Raw genomic sequence first — 16,339 nt, 5'->3', positions numbered from 1 at the left:
TCGCCATTTATCTTATGCTGGCCGAGTTCATTTAATCAATTCAGTTTTGTTGGGGATTCGTTCCTATTGGATGAACATCTTTATTTTACCTCAAAAAGTTGTGAAAGCTATTGATAGGCTGTGTTTGAGGTTCCTATGGGGTGAGAGGGAAAATAGAAGTAAAATGCATAGGATATCCTGGGAGCATGTCAGCAGCCTAAATGCTTTGGAGGGTTGGGGTTCAAGGACAGCTCTTCTTGGAACAAAGTAGTGATGGCTAAATACTTTTGGGCAATCTCTTCCAAACGAGACTTGTTATGAGTTAAATGGGTTAATGGTGTTTATCTAAAGGGTGATTCAATATGGGAGTATTGTTTAAAGCAAGATACAAGTTGGTATTGGAGGAGAATCATTAAGTTGAGCCACCTCTGGTCTGGTGCAGAGATTAATGTTGTGGTTAGGAATGGAAAAATCCATCTGGGCACTCTGTATTTGACTGTGTTTCCTGGGGAGCTGGTGCAGTATGTAAAGGCTGTCTGGTGTAGGCTTTCAGCTCCTAAGCACCAGTTCATTCTCTGGCTTGCAGTGAACCAGAAATTGAATACCAGAGACTGGTTGCAGTCCTGTCATATCCCTCTCCTTTCAGCTTGTTGTCCAGTTTGTGGTCAAGAGGAAGAGTCTCATACTCACTTATTTTTTGATTGTGTCTTCTCCAGAAATGTTATCCTTGCTGTCCAAGGTTGGCTGAGAGGATTTTCTTGGCCGGTTCAGTTTAGTAAATGGATCAAGTGGCTGGAATTGCCTCGGGCTGGCTGGTTTTCGGTGGTTCTGTAACACCCTCACTTATTTTAGTTAAAACCATATTTGAGGTGTTACGTTTTAAAACTATATCATAATTTATTACTGCGAAAGTCTGGACATTTTTTTTTTAAAACTTGAAAACTTATTTCACATTATTTACATTAAACATAAAGTGTGTCTCAAACATATTATACATAAGTATTAAATAACCCAATTTATTTTCAAAACATAACTTCACACTTTATTACAAACATCTCACTGATAACTGAAATAACCCACAAAAAGGTCGATATGTTCATATGTACAAATCAGGGTCAGGACCATGCTTCAGTTCTCCTCATGTCATTCACACATTTCTTTCTCTACCTGCAACACAAGACAACTGTGAGTCTAAAGCTCAGTAAGCAAAGTAATGCATGCAATGCTAATGATTACCCAATATCAATGGACATACACAACTTCTTTTTAAATTTTGGGCCCCTTAATATTGTGCACACTGTTTGAATTGGTCAATGCCTGCAGGGCTTATTACACATACAATATAAAATCCCATGGGTTCTCCTCCGGCTAGCCATCACCATAGTAGGGCACATTAAAAACCTTATTCCATCGTTGCCCCATCGGGCTCAAGAGTTAAGGCGGCCACACACTGTGGTGTCAATACATATAACAATAACTCATATGGAGGAGAAATAAAAACAGAAACATGGCAAACAATATAATTGGTTCACTAAAACCTAGCCCAAATTATTGGGCAGCCACTATAAGCATACTATAGGCCTCTGTTTACACTTTGTTGACGCGGTTCTTCGGCAACAGGTAATTAAGAGAAGAAGAGAAAGAGATTAGTACTTAAAAGTAGAACCGCCGCAGATATGAAATCTTTGTGAGAAGAACTAGGTGACCCTAAACACGTTTTTTAAGTGGTTCGAAGGTTAAAATCCTTCTACTCCACTAGTCAATATTATTGATCTTTTCTGGGTAATTGGTTTACAAAAAATATATAGTTCTTACAAGACTATTTTTTCCAACCCCTATCAATTCCCAGGGTCTCCATATTTATAGGAGAAGGCACCTGGAAATTGGTAGGGAGGTCATCCCGTGACCTTACCATTTGTCATATCAAGTCTGTGATATTCATGATTACTTCCTAAACCTGACACACAAGTGTGGTCTAATCAGTATGGAAGGAGATAATGGGCCGCACGGCCCAACCCATCCGTGGGTGTCTGAATACGCACGTTCCTGCGGCGTGTCCGAGAAGTCAGGGGGATATCGGACACGTGATGGCAGGATTATGCACGTTTATCTTGCGTGTTGACCTCCCATAGGGTCAGAGCTTCCCTAGAAGCTCGCTACCGGAGCAATCCATAACCCGAGCTGATCCTTCAGTGGTCGTCGGATGTTGTTCCCAGCTCCTGGAACAACAAGAAGGAGCAGGAAACTCCATCCCCTCGAGCTAGAAAGGGTCCGTCCTGAAGATAAAGCCTCTGGCCTGTGGGAGCCTCGGGCTAAATCATGTTTAGTCCGAGGATCGTCCTGCTAAACAGCCCGTGGGAAATCCAGGGCGTACATCTGCCCCCCATGCTCCTGCTCGTGGTCCATGATGTCAGACATGGGAGACCACAGTTGGAGCTTTTAGACTTCTCCCACAACCCTTCGCATTCCATGCTTTTCGCATGCGTCTGATACGTGGAACGCCGCGGGTGGCGACGGTACATTCTACGAGAACCGCATTAAATGGCCTAGCCTATTGTCCAGCCGTCGTTTCACATTTCGAGTGGAGGGTCTCCCAGGAGCCTTTTACACGTGATCCCCCCTTGTATAAAAAGGGGGTGGTCATCCCACGCACGGACCACCTTACCATTCAGAACCTCTCAAATTTCCTTCTTTTCTCTCTAACCTTCCGAAGAGCAAAACCCTCATTTCCATTGCTCTCATCTTCTCCGTTCACGAAGCTTAAGCGTGCGAGTTCCTTCAAGGCCTTGGAGACTACTGTGCCAACGAAGCCCCTACCCGCGCAGCAACCTCGCTCACCATCCAACCCTATACTGTAAGTCTTCAGTCCCCATTTATTTTTGAAAGCATGCCACTGTAGCCTAGGTAAAAATTTTTACTGTAGCCACATGCAGAGGTTTTCTGGGTCGCGCGGATATGGAGGGTGATGGCCCTTCTTTGATTAGGGCACATTTGCCATGGGACATCGCCTTAGAACATGGGTTCCATGATTCTTTCTTAGGAACAATTTCTGGTAGGATCCGTAGGAACTTTGGGTGCAAAAACCGGGTAGCTTAGGGAATACGCCTTAAAAGCGGTTTTGCCACGCCTTGCCTGTTGAAACTTTCCCCCCAAGGCAAAATTTTTTTTTTTTTCTTACTCTGAGCCATCTGACACACGAATTCCGAGTAATCTGGGATCTGTTGAGGGCATAGGCGCGTGTTCCTTGGAACGCGTGGCACCACTCTCCACGGGCTGGGCTTACCCCAGCTCGTGTACTTAATGCTTGCCTCACTCTCCTGCTTGGGTCGCCTTTTCTAAAGTGTTTTCTTTTGTTCGATAGGCGACCAGATGGCTCCAAAGAGAAATCTGCCACAGAAGAATGTGGGAAGTTTGGCCTCCCAGAAGGATAAAGGAAAGGCGGTGGTGACCAGCTCGCCAATTCCTCACTTTGGACCGGCGGTGGAGAAGCAGGCCGAGGTGGCTCCTGACGCGTTTTTCGAGGCGGAGAGAATCGTCTCGAAGATAACCAGCCAGGCAAAGATCACCAAAATCTTCCTTAACCACAACATTCCTCTGGGGAAGACCTCCGTGATCGCCCGACCTGCTGCGGATGGGGAGAGGAGCTGCACGCCGCTCGACGAGTCGTTCGCGGCCTGGAGCGGGGAACACTTCAAGGCAGGGGCCTTCCTCCCCCTGGATCAGTATTTTGCTGATTTTCTGAACTACGTGGGGTTGGCCCCATTTCAGCTCCCCCCCAATTCCTACCGTCTGCTGGCGGGACTGAGGTATTTGTTCCAAAAGCATGAGTGGGAGGTCCCCACTCCTGCTGATATCTTGTATTTCTTCTGCCTCAAAGCCAGCCCGGACCAGCGGGGGCGAGGCGATGGGTTCTATTACTTAACCCGCTTCCCTAACACAGCAGCAGTGATCGAGCTGCCGAGCCATCCAAACGACTTCAAAGACCAGTTTTTTATGTCTACTGGGTTCCGAAACTGCGATCATCATTATTTCAACCGCCCTCGTAAGTAATCCTCCATTTAGCTCGCCTTTTAACGGTTATCTTATTTTAGCCCGTCCCTTATTCCAATTCTGATTTCGACCAACCTTGCAGCCATCTACTCGAGGACCGAAAAGTCCGTGACCCTCGGGGGTCAATACGACACACTGGCGAACCTGCCTCCCAGTGAGAAAGACTACCGCGTGCTCGTGACGGACGAGACGATGGTATTCTGCAAGCTGATTTTCCCAAATCAGACTTTGAATTTGAAAAGGCCCCGGGGGCCTCCCCCAGCCCGCGACAACAGGCCGATCGTCGCGGAGGAGGTCGCAGATGACGAAGGCGAGGAAGAAGGTGAGGAAGTTCCTCTGGTGAGGACCAGGAAGCGGAGCTTGGAGGTCGCCCAGGGGATGATCGAGGAGAGGGCCCAATCCGGAGCAGCCGCGGGTCCTTCCGGTCAAGGTAACTTTTACTTATTTAAGAACGTAGATAGGGCCACTGCAGACCCCCGGCTGGTTAGGTTCAACCCTAGGCAGCTCGTCCATCGTCACCCAAGGAATCCGGACCTGGACACGCTTCTGCTCCACTGCGTTGACCAGCTCGTGCTGGACAACCAAGAGAGTCGGCCCAAGGGTACCGTAGTAGTAGATAATACCCTAGCCTTTAGGTCGGCCATTTTTGAGGAGTACGGGACCAATTTACGCACGTGGCCTGCGCTCCAGAGGGGCGTCTACGCTCCGGGGATTAGGCAGTACGTAGAAGAGTCCAGCCCCGATTCAGAACCGGACCTAGAACCTTCGCCAGTTCGTGAGATAATCGTCCTAGGCTCTTCCAGCTCGGGGGGTAGGGCTCCCTTAGTATTTGCTTTCTTATTGCCTTTATTTCTGTATGATTGCTGATAACCGTGTTTTTTGCTCTTTGGCAGAAGAGATGTCTCAGCCCGGGAATAGTCTGCGGGGCGTTGTGTTTGGTGGGAATCCCCCAGCGGGGCCGAGGTTAAAGAGGCTTCGCGAGTCCAAGAGCTCGACCGGGGTCTCCACCAAATCCCCAGCTACGGAGAAGGGGAGAGACCCGTCATCCCAGGTCGCGGGGGCGAACCTCCCTGTCTCCAGGACAGGACTCATGCATCCGCCACCCCAACGATCTCCACTGGCCGCCCAGGACGGGGTAATAGAGGTCGGGAATCTGGCCGCGGTAGCCCCGGACGTGCGTATCCCGGTCGACCCCCGGGCTCTGGAGAAGATGCCCGAAGCATTCCGGGGTACGGTGTACAAGTCGGCCAGCTACGCCGTCAGCCACTATTACAATATCAGGGAGAAGGAGCTCCGGGCCATCGAAACAACGAGCCCGGTCCGAGTTATAGAGTCCGCTATGGACATGACTTTAACGGTAAAGTGCCCCCTTCTTTTAAGGCTTTGACACTCACACGCCGCCTTTCTCCTTCCAGTTTGCTAATTTATCACTCTTTTCTTGCAGGGCATGGCTGCCGCCTATAGAGGCATCGTTAGGACCAAGGCCCAGCTCGAGGGTTTGGAAGCAGATCGCCAGACTGCCCTCCAGGAGTCTCAGGAGGCGAGAGACGCCTTGGCGGCCTCAAAAGCCGAGCTAGAGAAGGTCCGCTCGGAGAACCAAGAGCTTAAACGCTCCCTGGCCGCATCCGAGCTAGAGAAGCTTCGCTCCGAGAACCTAGAGCTTAAAAACTCCCTGGCCGCATCGCGGGCAGACCTTGAGGTGGCGAAGGCCGAAGTCCAGACCTCCCAGACCGCCCTGAAAGACGAGCGGGTCGTGTCGGAGCAGTCCTTACAGGACCTATTCTATCACTGCTGGTCCCACAATCCGGACGCGGACTTCTCCTTCATGCCGCCGGACCTCTGGGCATTCCTGTTGCCGCGGTTTCAAGCGCGCCTGAATAAGGAGGCTCCTCCTTCGGAGACTGGAGAGGCCTCTGCCGCGGCGGAGCAGGGTGAGACCGCGACCTCCAAAGGGCCAGCTGATGGGGCTTAGGATGCTTCTTGTTTTCGTATTTTGAACTCTCTTTTTTTTATTGTAATTCTCTTTTTTATGTGAGGCGTTTCCGCCTCGAGACAATTTGCTCAACCAGTTTTACATGTATATTTTCATGTATTTGGTCATAATTTATCTCTTTATTTTTATGAACGTAGTTCGAGTTAACTTTATCCGTATCCCGGGCTCTTTAAATAAGATCCGCGTTCAACAATTTTCTAGTTCACTCCTAAGTTTTCTGACCTGGTTAAGACCAGGAGCTTATTTTGAAAAAACTCAGATCGCGTCAACTTTTATCCGTATCCCGGGATCTTTAAAGAAGAACCTCGGTCAACAAATTTTAGCTAACTTCTAAGTTTTATGACCTGGTTAAGACCAGGAACTTATTTTGAAAAAACTTAGTTCGTGTCAACTTTTATCCGTATCCCGGGCTCTTTAAAGAAGAACCTCGGTCAACAAATTTTAGCTAACTTCTAAGTTTTATGACCTGGTTAAGACCAGGAACTTATTTTGAAAAAACTTAGTTCGTGTCAACTTTTATCCGTATCCCGGGCTCTTTAAAGAAGAACCTCGGTCAACAAATTTTAGCTAACTTCTAAGTTTTATGACCTGGTTAAGACCAGGATAGGACTTAGTTTGTGATAACTCTTATCCATAGATAAAAATTAACACCTAAGTCGTTAAGGAGACCTGGATATATCCGGGTACCATATGCCCCCCAAGTAACTGGGAAAGGGTCTTTCGTTGTTACTTTAAAATTACCCTTGCAAATAACGAGAAACATTTGATTTTTATTTATACATGGGAGGTGACCTTCTAGGTCTTCAAGGATCTTCAAGGCCAGGCTTTGCCCCCCAGTGTGATCTCCGCAGAATCCGTCATGAACTTCCTGCAGGATGGCCTTCGCCTCACTTGGAAGAACACACCGGAGGAGAGGTAATGAATGCCCACGTCGGTACAACACCCCCTCGGAGCTTGATAAAGGACTCGCCGTACGTCGTTGCGCCCTTCGGGTAACTTGCCCTCGACGAGGTACTCAACAATGGGAGTCATCCAGGTCGGCCTGATGTCAATCATCTCAATATCCGCTCGATCTCCGTCTATGCTTGGTTTGTCCAAGAACTCAATTGGCACCAACCCCAGGGTTTCTGCCTCCCCCGAGGTGGCGAGCTTGGCGAGAGCATCTGCATTGGCGTTCTGCTCCCGAGGTATCTGCTCGATCGACCCTTGCCCAAACGTAGATAATTCGGATTTTACCTTAGCCAAATAAGAGGCCATCTTGGGACCCCGCGCCTGATACTCGCCTAAGACCTGATTCACCACGAGCTGGGAGTCGCTGAAGCACTGGACAGAGCTTGCCTTTAGCTCGCTAGCTATCCTAAGTCCGGCTAACAAGGCCTCGTACTCTGCCTCGTTGTTGGACGCCTTGAACCCGAATCTCAGCGCCGAATGGAATCTATGTCCTTCTGGGGATATCAGAATAATTCCGGCCCCGGAGCCGTTCTCGTTAGACGAGCCATCAACGAAGATCCTCCACGATGAGCCTGAGGATGTGAGTTGCTGTGAATCTTCTGATGGGATCTCACGGAATCCCGCGCATTCTGCCACGAAGTCGGCCAAGGCTTGACTTTTTATGGTAGTTCGGGGAGTATAGAAAATCTCGAACTGACTGAGTTCGACCGCCCACTTTAGCAAGCGTCCCGAGGCTTCAGGCTTTTGCAAAACCTGCCTTAGAGGCTGATCGGTCATGACGTGTACAGAGTGGGACTGGAAGTATGGCCTGAGTTTTCGCGAGGCCGTGATTAGGCAGAACGCCAGCTTTTCCATCAACGGGTACCTTGACTCAGCTCCGAGGAGTCTCTTGCTGATGTAATAAACCGGTTTCTGAGCCCGGTCCTCTTCTCGCACCAGAACGGCACTAGCTGCGTCCTCAGTCACGGCCATGTAGAGGAAAAGAGGTTCTCCTACCCTGGGCTTTGATAGCACAGGTGGCTCAGCCAGGTGCGTTTTTAGGTCGAGGAATGCGCCCTCGCACTCTACTGTCCATTCGAACTTCTTGTTTCCGCGGAGCAGGTTGTAGAAAGGCAGGCACTTGTCGGTCGATTTGGAAATGAACCGGTTCAGTGCCGCCACCCTTCCTGTGAGTCCTTGGACATCTTTCCGCGACCTGGGGGATGGAAGCTCGAGCAGTGACCTGATCTTGTCGGGATTTGCCTCGATTCCTCGGGTATTGACTATGAAACCCAAGAACTTCCCCGATGCGACACCGAAAGTGCATTTCTGAGGATTGAGCCTCATGCCATATTCTCGCAGTATGTTAAAACATTCTTCCAGGTCGGCAACGTGGTTGGTGGCAGTCTTTGACTTGACAAGCATATCATCGACGTACACTTCCATGTTCTTCCCGATCTGATCTGCGAACATTCTATTTACCAGCCTTTGGTAGGTAGCTCCGGCGTTCTTTAGACCGAACGGCATGACCTTATAGCAATAGACATTAGTCGGGGTCATGAAGCTGGTGTGATCCTGGTCTGCTGGATTCATCGCGATCTGATTGTAGCCCGAGTACGCGTCCATGAAGGACATGAGCTCGTGCCCCGCCGTGGCATCCACCAGTTGATCGATCCTCGGCAACGGAAAACAATCCTTGGGGCAGGCTTTATTCAGGTCGGAAAAATCAATACAGGTCCGCCACTTGCTATTGGGCTTTGGAACTAACACGGGATTGGCAACCCAAATGGGAAATCTGGCTTCGCGGATAAAGCCACATTTCTTGAGCCGGGCCACTTCTTCTTCAAGGGCCTCGGCTCGGGTTGTCCCTAAACGCCTCTGCTTTTGAGACTTTGCAGGGACGCTTTTGTCTAGGTGGAGCGTGTGCATGATTACGCTCGGACTGATCCCTATCATGTCCTCGTGCGACCATGCGAATACGTCTAGGTTCTTTTTCAGAAACGCGGTCAGATCCGCCTTTCTTCTATCGCAGAGGTTCTTTCCGAGCTTCACCGTCCGTGAAGGGTTTTGTTCATCGATGCCTACCTCCTCGAGATCTTCAATAGCTTGGAGCTCGGACCTGTCCTCGCCTACTCGGGGGTCAATGTCCTCGCTTAAGGCGAGCTTTTCGTCTTCGGAAACCCGAGGTTTTTCAATCTCAGGGGCTGCCTTGGGTCCCTGCGATTCCTCTTCATCCTGAATGGCCATTGCCACCTGCCCGGGTTTAGATTTTCCCTTCATGGAAATGCTGTAGCATTCCCTGGCAGCGAGCTGATCGCCCTTGATAGTGCAGACCCCTGTCGAAGTAGGGAACTTCATGGCGAGGTGCCGGACGGATGTGATGGCTTCGAAAGCAACGAGCGTTGGTCGGCCCAAAATTGCATTGTAGGCAGCGGAGCAGTCAATGACTACGAATTCGAGCAGTTTGGACACTGTTCGGGACTCGTCGCCTAGGGTGATCACCAGCTCGATCGTTCCTATTGCTGCTGACCCTTCGCCTGAAAACCATATAGCATCATCGAGGTTGCCTTTAGCCCGGAGACGGTCAGACCCATTTTTTCTAAGGTTGAACGGAATAGGAGATTCACCGAGCTCCCATTGTCCACTAACACCCTCCTTACTCTCCGGTTGGCGAGCTGGACTGCTACGACCAAGGGATCGTTATGAGGGAATTGGACATGGCCCGCGTCCTCCTCCGTGAAAGTGACTGGTTGTTTCTCTAACCTTTGTTGTTTTGATTGACGCTGTTCCGGGACGAACTCCCCTCCATTGTGGGCCTTCAACTCATTTATGTACCTCTTCTGGGCGCCTCTGCTCGTGCCAGCCATGTGTGGCCCTCCAGAGATGGTGGAAATCTCTCCCTCGACCACGGGGGGAGGGACGTCCTGATCTACTCGAGGTCCAGGTTGACTGGCTGGGATCTCCGGAGCGGGTCGACCTGTGGGGACCCTGTTCCGCGAGTATTGCGCCAACGGACCTGCTCGGATGAGAGTCTCGATTTCATCTTTGAGGTGCCTGCAGTCGTCGGTATTGTGTCCGACGTCGTTATGAAAACGGCAGAATTTGGAAGCGTCTCTCTTTCCCTTAGGGTGCTTTATTGGCTCCGGTCTTTTCCAGGGGACTCGCGTAGCGTTGGCCAGGAAAATATTCTCTCTGGTTTGGGTGAGCTCGGTATACGCTGTGAACACGGGCTTGAATTTATCCACGGACTTATTCTTCTTTTGACCGTGCTGGACGTTTTCACCATTTCCTTTTCTTTTGCCGCCACCGGGCTGGTTGCTCTGCGTGACGTCGGGAGTCGCTACTACGATCTCTGTTCCCGCCCCAGCGGGCTTCTCGAGGACCTGGCTGGTCCCCGCGGCTGAAGCTTCAGCTTCCTCCAAGTTTATCCATTCTTGGGCTCTGTTAAGGAATTCACTAACTGAGCTGACCCCCCTCCTTTGAATATCCTTCCACAGATCTCCGCCTACTTGGATCCCGGTCCTCATAGTCATGAGTTTGGAGCTGTCGTCGGCATCTCTGGCTCGAGCAGCGACATTTGCAAATTTGCTTAAGTAGGCTTTTAGCGTTTCTCCAGGTTGCTGTCTCACGTTAGCTAGGGAGTCGGCCTGGACCCTGGCGGCCTGAGAGGCGCGGAATGCCCTCTTGAAGTCAGCCGAAAAGGTCTTCCAGGAGCTGATTGACTGCCTTTTACTTTGTTTGAACCACTGCCTGGCAGGTCCAGTTAGGGTGGAAGGAAAGATCAAGCAACGAAGCTCTGGCCCAATGTTATGAGCCATCATTAGGGTGTTGAACATCCCTAAGTGGTCAGATGGGTCTCCATCCCCGTTGAACTTTGACAAGTGAGGCATACGAAAGCCAGAAGGGTATGCCGTTGCTGCTATGTTGGGGGCGAAGAGCTCCATCTCATCCCCTGAATCATATTCGTCTTTTTCTTTCTCTGACAGGAGCTTCTTCATCAGCTCCTCCATTTGAGTTAAGCGCTCTAAGGTTTTGTCCTGAGATCCTGGGTTATTCCGGGGCTGTTCAACAGCTCCGGACCCGTTGTACATATTAGGCGGGTTATTGCCCCTCCTATCTGGAGATAGGTCATTTGGGGCATTCCCACCATTACGTACTTCGGATCGGACCCCAACTGAGCGGGCCTGGCTACCATCCCTAACTCGATCCTCTCTGTGAGAGTTGAGGCGATCTCGAAGGTCGCCTCCCTGGGTATTATGGTGACTTTGTGCTGAACTTAGTCGCTGTCGCAGGTCTCCTCCCGAAAGATCACTCCGTGCACTACCGGTCCAGTGACTCCTGCTGGACAGGCTCGATGTGCGTCTTTGGCGGCTCTGACCTGCTTCTCCTCCCGGCGCCCTGCTGCGGCGGGAAGGCCCGGCCGATGGCGGGTCTCTCCTACTATTTCCGTAGGTCGGGATGTCTCGGACGGTCTGAGGAGACGGATATCTGATGGGAGAAGGAGGATGCCTGACCGGAGAGGCGATCCTAGTGCCGTCTGGACGGACTAAATTTGGTGGGGGCCTCTCGGCCCTGCCAGCTTGATGGTTTCGCGCTGGGCGATTCGGACGAGGAACTGGACGTTCTTCGGGGACGGGCTGACGTCTCCGGATCTCCTCGGCCCTCCTTTGGGAATTTCCCCTATCTCTTCTGGGCGTCCTCGAGGAAGGCTGAGAGCTAGGGGTTGATGTCCTAACCGAATGGCTGTACTGCTGCGGTTCGGTCTGAGGCATTTCCCTGAAGTTCGCCTCTTGATGGCGTGATGAAGGGGTGGAGTTGGCTGCAGGGAGTCTACCCGAACGGCTATACCTGGATCGATTACTCCGGCGAGACTTAGGAGCCTCGCCTTGCCTCTCTCCAACGTTACCGTTGGTTGTGAGAGGGGGTAGTCGACTCAGAATATCCTAGATTTGCTGACCAGCTGCTGCTAGCTGGCTCCTCAGTTGAGCATTCTCCATCTCCACCGCAGTATAATAACCTGGATTCGGATTAGGCGGCCGGGGCGTCGAACTACCAGTATCGTCTTGGCCGGCCGGCTGCTTTCCTGGCCTTTGCTGGACTTCAGGAACTTGCTCCTCGGGGAGGGCAACATGGCGGGCCTCCTGCCCATCATGCTGTTCTGTCTCGTTGCCATGTTTGGATCGAGTGGTCACCATAGTTGTATGTTTGTGGTAGTACTAATTAGATTCGCTCTCAATGAAAGCACCAAACTGTTGACGCGGTTCTTCGGCAACAGGTAATTAAGAGAAGAAGAGAAAGAGATTAGTACTTAAAAGTAGAACCGCCGCAGATATGAAATCTTTGTGAGAAGAACTAGGTGACCCTAAACACGTTTTTTAAGTGGTTCGAAGGTTAAAATCCTTCTACTCCACTAGTCAATATTATTGATCTTTTCTGGGTAATTGGTTTACAAAAAATATATAGTTCTTACAAGACTATTTTTTCCAACCCCTATCAATTCCCAGGGTCTCCATATTTATAGGAGAAGGCACCTGGAAATTGGTAGGGAGGTCATCCCGTGACCTTACCATTTGTCATATCAAGTCTGTGATATTCATGATTACTTCCTAAACCTGACACACAAGTGTGGTCTAATCAGTATGGAAGGAGATAATGGGCCGCACGGCCCAACCCATCCGTGGGTGTCTGAATACGCACGTTCCTGCGGCGTGTCCGAGAAGTCAGGGGGATATCGGACACGTGATGGCAGGATTATGCACGTTTATCTTGTGTGTTGACCTCCCATAGGGTCAGAGCTTCCCTAGAAGCTCGCTACCGGAGCAATCCATAACCCGAGCTGATCCTTCAGTGGTCGTCGGATGTTGTTCCCAGCTCTTGGAACAACAAGAAGGAGCAGGAAACTCCATCCCCTCGAGCTAGAAAGGGCCCGTTCTGAAGATAAAGCCTCTGGCCTGTGGGAGCCTCGGGCTAAATCATGTTTAGTCCGAGGATCGTCCTGCTAAACAGCCCGTGGGAAATCCAGGGCGTACACACTTATTAACACTTTTATTTGCCTTTTCAAAACAGTGGCACTGAACTTAAACTTCTTATTACAACTTTCTTTTATGTTGCACAAAACTTGCAAATGCATCATATAATTAATCATCATAATATCATGCATGGTCTTATATCATATAATAATTTACCATATCACTATTATGTCATGCATACAAATTTATGATGAAGTGTCAATGTATGTTAATACCACTTACTCACAAAATATTCATATAATGCATACTTTCACATAACATGTAATTCTTGTGTTGCAGTTGAGTACTTTACTTACCTTCTGTCCAAAATATAATTCACCGTGTAACAAGTGGTGTCTTAGGTATTGATGTGCTTATCCTGACAATGACATGGATTTCTCATCATAATGATGACAGTAATACATTGAACTCTCATTTAAAAATACCCATAAAACATCATATCAAATTTCATACCCAAAACATGCCTAAAATGCCTTAAACCACCTAGATCGAGCATTAGATTTATCTTAGACATTTGGAGAAATTTTGACAGAGTTTCCCCTTAATTTTAGCTGTCCTCAAATATCAAAATCAACCAATAATCAACATCAAATAACCTGCCATAACCATATATATCCCAAATACCAACATAATTCATCATAAAGTTATCATATACCGATTTTGATAAAATTCTAATTTCCTAGATCATCACCTAAATTAAATGAGTCTCCACATCTATTCAAACATTTATAACACATATATACTCTCTTATAAACTCAATTAAATAACCAAAAATCAGCTTGTACTCCAAGAACCCCAAAAACCTCATAAAACACAAAATTTCACTTACCGAGCAACTTTTCGGCGAAAACACTCTCTTCAAGCTTTTCTAAACCTCAAACCACTTGGAAACCCCAAGAAATATCTTAAAAAAGATAAAACACCATATATAAGCTTTCATAAAAATTCAAAAACATGGTTTAACTTCCAAGTACAAGAACTTACCATAAAAAGGCTAGAACTAAGCTTAATCTACTTCTTTGGCTTTGCTTTCACTTGGATCTCCTTAGAATTTCTTCAAACTAGCCAAGAAATGGTTTTTGGTTTTCTTTTCTCTCTGTTTTTCAGAGTAATGGTCGTGCAAAGTGATAAGGTTGATGAAAAATTCTTTATTTTCAATGATTTAGCCTTATTGTATCAAAATTTGACACATTTCATCTCATCATTTCACCTTTTGACTTATGAAAACCTTATCACTTCAATAATTTCGACTTAATCATCTGCTAGGCCTATTATCCTTATATGTAAAACACTCACACCAAACCTTAGGTCCATATGACTTCATACCCAATAGTTATGCTTACCCGATCGAGCGTAGCGCACTTATGCTAAGCTCGTTTTGACTTTGCATCAATACCACTGATTATGTATACCTCCCATCAAGAATTGATCTAATGGTTCTAAAACCATTTTTACATCATCAATGAGACCTTAATCATACCTCGATTACATTTGGTAAATCCATAAATACTCAATTTTACACCGAAATACTAGTAATCGACATTGTACTATTTTTCACTACTTAACCTATTTTGCCTTCTATATCTCACTTTCATCACTTAATTCCATGCGTTGTCCATATTTTTCATACTTTCTTATATCTTGAGCACATCAAACACCCATAAAAGACAACTCACATGCCACAAGATTAATAATATTGAGCATACATATAGACATCACATACACAACTTTTATACTTATACATGAAAACACTTATAATAAGAATATGCATATTCTCAAATTATACATATTGTATGATATGTAATGCAATGCAATCATGTTATTATTGGCTATATTATATCAAAATAATGTGGGTGCTACAGGTTCTTCATGCAACATGTGCAGCTGCAGTGTATCACATATGGCAGAATAGGAACCATTGCTGGCTTGATAAATTTTGCTCACCAGTGTATAGGATTGACCATTTGATTAGATTCTCTATCAAAGCTAGAATTTTGAATTTAGTAGGCAGTAAGTGTTCCTATCGTGAAAAGCAAATGCTTAAATTTGTAAAGAATATGTGAGTGTTGTACTGGTTTTGGCTGGGGTGGGTTGTTCCCTTCCTCTGGTTTGTTTGTAATTGTTAGTTGATCAATATATATTATCTTTTGATAAAAAAAAATAATAATTTAGTGGCATATTATTAGTTAATGGAAAGTTATGTGTGGTACGTAGGAGACGGTAAAATCACACGTAATGGTAGTAAATATTTTCCTCATTGTATGTGTGACGACCTAATGTAGGTACCTCTGCCACATATTCAATTTTAAGATTTATGACTATGTTAAGCATTTGATGAAATGAATTAAATAAAATGATATTAAGAAATACAGAAAAATTTAAATTTTTTATATAAACTTATTAATAGAAATTATTACACATATGAATACTTTAAGCTTAAATGTAGCAATATGAAAAACCTTAAATCACTATTGCATTGCTACTGAGTCCGTGCTCTACAAGTTGCTCAACATCTAAAGCCACATCTGGAAAAATATTGGAAAATAACATAATGAGCTAACGCTCAGTAAGTAAATCTCATGCATACACATACACATGAATGTCGTGGGTTTGAAGTGCACATATACTCATATGCTGACTTATAATACTTATGCATTTCATTTATTGATCAAGCACTTTTAAACTTTACTTTTGTGTTTTTTCTCTTTTTACATTCACATTGTTATGAGCCAATTATCTTATGTGCACACTGTTCGATTTAGCCATTACCTGCAGGGCTTGTTACACATATAATATGAAATCTCATGGGCTCTCCTCTGGCAAGCCATCAACGCAGCTGGGCTCATCGTATTACTCATTTAATCGTTGCCATAGCTGTCATATATATTACATATATAAATGGAGGAGAAAGACGAGAACATGACAAACATATCTAAATGGTCAACTCTGACCTAGCCCACACTAGTGGGCAGCCACTATAAGCCTTATAGACCTCTGTTTTCTTTACTGAACTTACTTATTTGCTTCATCGATACAGTGACACCCTTTTTAAACGTCTTATTATCACTTTGCTTAAGTCTTGTGTCATTAAAATGTTTAATTTTACATAAGACCTTTCAAGACATTTTATAATTTTTCTCATATTCTTACGCACGGTCTTATATCACATAATAATGTATCAGATAACTGTACATGCCATGCATACATGCTGATGCTGAAATGTCAATGTTCATGTTCATGATTCATGTTTGATGGTATTCAATCAAGGCATTGTATCACATCTCATATAACTCAAAACATCTTTAGTCATAATACATGAAGATTTGGGTTGGTGGTGTTGTTATACCTTAACGTAGAG

At 46.7% G+C, this 16,339-nt stretch overlaps 1 long non-coding RNA gene across 2 annotated transcripts; it reads right to left on the bottom strand.

Annotated features, from left to right (window-relative positions):
• Positions 1–898: 898 nt before the first annotated feature.
• On the bottom strand, positions 899–14,583 carry LOC133828821 (uncharacterized). 2 transcript variants are annotated; one of them, XR_009891331.1, is made up of 4 exons: positions 13,966–14,583; positions 13,811–13,885; positions 13,278–13,339; positions 899–1,146 (listed from the first exon to the last, which is right to left on the bottom strand). It is a non-coding gene; the product is annotated as an uncharacterized LOC133828821 (long non-coding RNA). The 2 variants fall into 2 exon arrangements; XR_009891330.1 differs by lacking the exon at positions 13,278–13,339.
• Positions 14,584–16,339: the final 1,756 nt, after the last annotated feature.

This window comes from Humulus lupulus, chromosome 4 (genome assembly GCF_963169125.1).
Source record: "Humulus lupulus chromosome 4, drHumLupu1.1, whole genome shotgun sequence".
In the NCBI taxonomy this organism is placed as follows: Eukaryota; Viridiplantae; Streptophyta; class Magnoliopsida; order Rosales; family Cannabaceae; genus Humulus; species Humulus lupulus.
The sequence above is the reverse complement of the archived record's forward strand: the minus strand, read 5'-3'. Positions and strand labels throughout refer to the sequence as shown.